General features: G+C 38.1%; 1 pseudogene; it reads left to right on the forward strand.

The window, feature by feature from the left end:
* Positions 1 to 4,868, forward strand: part of LOC123946528 — a 49,717-nt pseudogene extending 44,849 nt beyond the window's left edge.
* The last annotated feature ends 1,132 nt before the right edge of the window (positions 4,869 to 6,000 follow it).

Genomic DNA, 6,000 nt, shown 5'->3' on the forward strand with positions numbered 1-6,000 from the left:
ATCTGAACCAAAGGCAGATGCTGAACTGACTGAGGCTACCCAGGTGTCCCAGGAAGACGCATTTTTTAAAATTTAAATTCAGTTAGCCAACATGCACTAAAGCATTAGTTTCAGATGTAGAGTTCAGTTATCCCTCAGGTGCCCAGAACACCTAGAGCTCATTACATCATATGCACCCTCCTTAAGGCCCATCACCCAGTGACCCCATCCCTCCACCCACCTCCCCTCCAGCAACCCTCAGTTTGTTCCCTTTGGTTAAGAGTCTCTCATGGTTTGTCCCCCTCTTTGATTACTTCCCATTCAGTTTTTCCTCCTTCCCCATCATGCACAGAAGAAGATGAATTTTATCTTACTATTATTTTTAAAGATTTTATTTATTTATTTGACAGAGATCACAAGTAGACAGAGAGACAGGCAGAGAGATGAAGGGAAGCAGGCTCCCTGCCGAGCAGAGAGCCCAACATGGGGCTCGATCCCAGGACCCTGGGACCATGACCCGAGCTGAAGGCAGAGGCTCTAACCTACTGAGCCACCCAGGTGCCCGCCCCCCCCCGGAAGTTGAATTTTAAAAAGAAGGGGGAAACACCCTAGTGTTGCAAAACTTTGCACAAAAAGATACTGCCCTAACCTAACTGAGATGAGAAGTTGTGTGTGTGTGTGTATGTGTTTCCATTGAGAAAATAGAAAATAATTGCTTTATAGTCAGAAAGAAATCCAAAAACCAAAAGGAAACACACACACATACATGCACATCCCATTCAGAGACAGTAGTGCCAGTGAAGCATGATCTTTTTGGAAGATACAAATATCTTTTTGTCACAGGGTTTAGCCCAGACTTGGATTAGAGGCAAATGAGCAAGATGGAGTAGGTTGAGCTGAAATGCTGGGGTTCCTGGGTTTCATCCCATTGACAAAAGATCAGTAGAGTTGTTTTTGTATGAATGACAATATTAGGAAGAGTGTGTGTATGCATGGGTGTATGCATGTGTGGGAAAACTGATGACAGTTACGAGGATGAGTTTTAAAGTTGGGGAGTTAGCTAACCCTGAACGCAAAGATACCAGTTTCAGGTAAGAAACTATAAAATACCCTAGAAGTTGTCTTTTATGAGACTGGTAATGTGACAGTGAGAGAAACTTAAAAGTCGTGGTATAGTCCTTCATTCCAACTTGGAAATCTGAATGGATAGTAAAGCCATTATTCAAAATAGGAACTCTCAGAGAAGGAGCAAAAGCTACCTTAGGACTCACTGAATTTGCAGTACTCTATAATTGGTGTGTTCATGTTTTGTTTTGTTCTGTTTTGTTTTTAATCACAGGAAGTTTATTTTGCCCTGTATCCATTTTTCATTTTAGCTATGTCAGCACAGCAGTGGAGCTCGCTTCATTCTTCTGGGTAACTGTTGCCATTTGAAAGAGTGATATCAAAGGTGTTTCTTGGGATACTCAGCATGCTACTTTGTGCAAATAGATCCAGTATGCCTTTGGGTGAAGGCTTTACCATGAGCTACCCTAAAGTTATCCAGAAATGGACAGTGACAGGTTTTTTAGCAAGTTGTCACCTGTTTTCCTTCTACTTTCTCACTATCATCGAGTATAACACCTCTGACTTTATAAAGTGTTTTCCAATTGGTAACTCATGTATCTTCACACCCTTCTCATGAAATACAATTGTGATGAGATAGCCTGCTATGTTATGAGAGGCAGGTGAGGAGAAACAAACACTCAGACAATTGTCTGTATCTTTAGTAAAGATTCCAGGGGAGAATTATCACAGGACTCTTTGTTTCAGACTGAATTACTTCAGAACAAGCTTCTCTACTTAATTGTAATGCTTGGTAATCGTTCCTTCACTGTTACAGTCTCTAATTCCCATCAACTTTATCAATTAAAAAAAAAAAAGAAACTAAGCGTGATAGCTGTTCATTCCAGAAGAAGTAGCATTTCTGAATGCCATAACTTGATCTATGTCGTATTTTCATCTTAAGAAGAGTGACAGAAGCTCTCCTTTCCCTGAAACTCTGGAGTAACATCTCAAGTCCTCTTCTAAAAGAATAGCACTAGTGTAGGCACAGAGTTTTGAGGAAGACTTTAGTAAAATAAGATTTAAAAATTTGAGACATATGCATAAACACCATGAGACTTTTCAGTTTCTCTTACTTACGAAGAGTCAGAGTGCTGATGGGCTCATATCTTTGAATCCAAGAATACCTCATTCTTCATGCTCTTATTCCAGTAGTTGCTACTGTTCAAAGTACTGATTGACTCCGATACAATAGAATGTTGTCAGTTCTTGTACATCAGGGAAACACATGCTAATTTAGCAGATTTCAGATTTTCAGATGCTCGTGTTTTAGGACTCAATTGTGCTAGCATACATGGGTCATTATTTCAGGAGTGACTTTCAAAACAAACCGTGCTCCACATTAAAGCATTAAACTTCAGATATTCACTGAGTGACTCACTTCACAGCTGGAATACAGCTGGGATGCTGCCAGAACTGAATAAAATGGAAGAGTGGGAAATTTTTTGTCACGGGCAATAGTTCATATGACTGCATAAGTTTGAACCCAGGTTGGCCTGGATAGCCAAGCTTGCTCCGTCCAAAAGGAGCTATTAATTCCAATTCCAGTTCTATCTCTTTTTAACTGTGTAGCTTTGGGTATCAATTAACCTCTCTGATACTCAAGTTTCCTACTGTGCAAATATTGAGTATTTGGGTCAGCACACTGTCTCAACAGAATTATTCACTCACTGGGGATTGTCTTAGCTGTACAAGTGGAGAGTACTTCTCATGGGGTTGACTTCCCAGCAATCCCTGTCTTTATGCAGAGGCCATCACCCAGACTAGGTACTGAGCATGCTAAGAGTGTCTGCTTAGCAGTCTGTTTCTGACAGATTACACAAAGCATGCGGGTTTAAGTTTTCACATTTCATTTAATTGCCGGCCATAAAAACATTAATGAAGATTGTACCTATTAAATATCCTCAAAGTAGACCAATTAGTAAGAGTTTATAATTAGCATGACCATGGTATTATTCTTTCTGGTCCTATCCTCTGACCTAGAGGAGGACTCAGGCTATGACTAATGCCTGTATATACCTGTGAGCCTTTGCACAGGCCCGAGAGCCTTAGGCTCCTTTCTCTTGCTACAGCTGTGCATTATAGAGTCTGACTAAACTGTTCCCTTCCCAACCAAGACAAAACAAAAGAGAAAGAAAAGGAACACATAGGTGCATTGAATATTTAGTAGGCCCCTTGCCATCAGCAAAAAAAACAAAAAAAAAACCCAAAAAAAACTGTTTTGCCAAAAATAGAAATATTAGGGATGTGCAACTGTGGTGGCTAAGGGATTGGGAAGGTTATTGAATAAGCAAAGTTGAACTGAAGAACTAGATCGGACACCACGTCCTAAGAACAGATGTGCCCGGGCTCAGAAAGATGAGAAAGAAGAGCATATTTGGAAATAAACTTACCACATAAAGACTAATTAGAGATTATAAGCAGGTATGTCTCAGATCTATTTTTAGTCAGATTTATAAACAGGTACCAAATGTTAAGGTAACAGTAGCATCTATTGCTCTGTATTCCTAGGTTTGGCGAGACCACAGGAAAAGAAAAGATAACTGGAAGGTATAACAGAATAAACAACAGGATCAGACTTTAAGAAATCTATTAAGGAGACTTTAAAAAGGGGGGGGGGGCGCCTGGGTGGCTCAATGGGTTAAAGCCTCTACCTTTGGCTCGGATCATGGTCCCGGGGTCCTGGGATCGAGTCCCACATCAGGCTCTCTGCTCAGCAGGGAGCCTGCTTCCCCCCCACCCCTCTGCCTTCCTCTCTGCCTGCTTGTGGTCTGGCTGTCAAATAAACAAATAAAATCTTTAAAAAAAAAAAAAAAAGGATTCTTCAGTTACTAAATATTTCTCTGTCTATTAAGGGAAAAAACACTTCTAATAAACCAACACTAGTCATACTTTACTTGATTGTATTTCCTCCATGGTCTTTAAAATTGCTTTTATCATGCAAAAGTGGAAAATTAGAGATAGTCTATTCTATGTAGTCAATTTGTCCTTGATCTTTAATCTTCTTTAGTCTAGGAAACTACTCAGGGTATATTTATTATTCTCAAAGCAAACTCACTGTATGATTTTATTATCTTGAAGATTTGCTGGATATCGTTTGAAGTATCCTTCCCCTTTTTTAGACAATAATCAAAGATTCAGAAATTAAATTGAAGTTAAAACTAGTAAACCTTATAAATAATACTAAACTATGCAAAGTAAACTGGTCCAAATCAGTTGGGAGCCCCATACATTTCTGGGGGAAATGAAAGTGCTACAGGCACTGTGAAAAATGGTTTGACAGTTTCCTAAAAAAACAAAACAAAACAACAACACCACACACACACAAACACACATACAATTACTATAAGACTATGCCTTTCCTCTCCTACACAATTCCCAAGAGAAATGATAGTGTGTGGTCGTGCAAAATGTCCATATCTCCATGTTTATAGCAGCTTTCTTCATAATCACCCAAACTGGAAACAACCAAGATAACCTTCAGCTAGGGAATGGATAAACTATGGTACATACAAAGAATGAGATCCTACTGAATAATAAAAACAAATACTAATTCATATAAAAACATAATCTTGAATGCATACTACTAACTTAAGTCTGCTATAATGATTGAAGTATTGAATGATTCCACTTATATGATAGATTTGAAAGAGGAAAACCATGGGAAGGACAACAGGGTGATCAGTAGCTTCCCGGGGTTGGAAAGGAGAGGGGAGTTCTCTGCAAAGAGACGGCAACAAGAGAATTTATGGGGTTGGCTGAACTATTCTGTGTACCAACTGTGATAGTGGATATGCAGCGCTGTGTATTTGTTGAAGCTAAGCCATATATCACAAAGACTGAATTTTACTGTATGCAAATTTTTAAAAATCAAACAAAATTTAAGGAAAACCCAAAACAATACAAGCTTTACCAAATGAACTAATTGTGTTACAAGTGAATAACAATAATACACTAAAGAAGAACATAGAAAAAAGAAGGAAAAGAACTAATAGAACTTTGGAAACCATATCGATTGGGTATTTGGAGGCGAAAGACAAAAAGTACTGTAAACAAATTCTCTAAGTCTGAATAAAGTTTCTCACAGGAATTAAGTTAGTGATTCTAAGACTTGTTAGGGGAACATTGGGGTTAAACAATTAAGTAAATATACTGTAGAGAGTTGAGCCAGAATTCTGCTGTTGAAGAAAGAAGTTACATAGAAGAAGAATAAAACAAAACAAAATAAAAAAGGCTACAATGAACTCTTTATGTTAAGTTTGAATTGGAGGCATCAGAATTAACTCACTTTTTTTTAAATAGGTAGATAGGCAATAGCTAACAGAAAAGCAGGCAGAAGTGTAGGCAGAAACATGCATGAGTATAAAATAACTATGAATGTATATGCAAATATAGATAAGTATGCAGAGAAATATTAACAAATTTTATTAATAAAACCTAGAAGCAAGGACACCTCAATGTCAGTGAGCATAGCATACTGTCAGATCTTGGTTTCCAAGTCCCAACTGCTAATTAAAAACAGCAGCAACAACAACAACAAAAAAAAAACAAAAACAAAACAAAAAAACTTAAGGATTGGCATATTCCAGATCTGGGGCAGGAAAAATTGGCAGAGGAGCCTGGAGTATCTTGTGTTGCTAGAAACCACGGTGCCCCTGCTTTAAAAAAAAGGATAGAGAGCATGCTGAATGACACAGGAGTCACCCTGAAAGAACTCTGAATGCCCCAAACTGGAAAATTTGGGGTGGCAAAATATAGTGATAGATTAGAACTCATACGTAAAATAGCTACAATTCCTTATTCTTGTAAATAAATGGATAAAAAGCATAGCTCTTCTTTATAAAGAATTCCAACTAATAAATGCAGAAAGAATAGAAAGATAGAAATCATGATTAGAATCCTAGAATAATAGTTATT

The sequence above is a fragment of the Meles meles genome, chromosome 7 (genome assembly GCF_922984935.1).
Source record: "Meles meles chromosome 7, mMelMel3.1 paternal haplotype, whole genome shotgun sequence".
Taxonomy (NCBI): Eukaryota; Metazoa; Chordata; class Mammalia; order Carnivora; family Mustelidae; genus Meles; species Meles meles.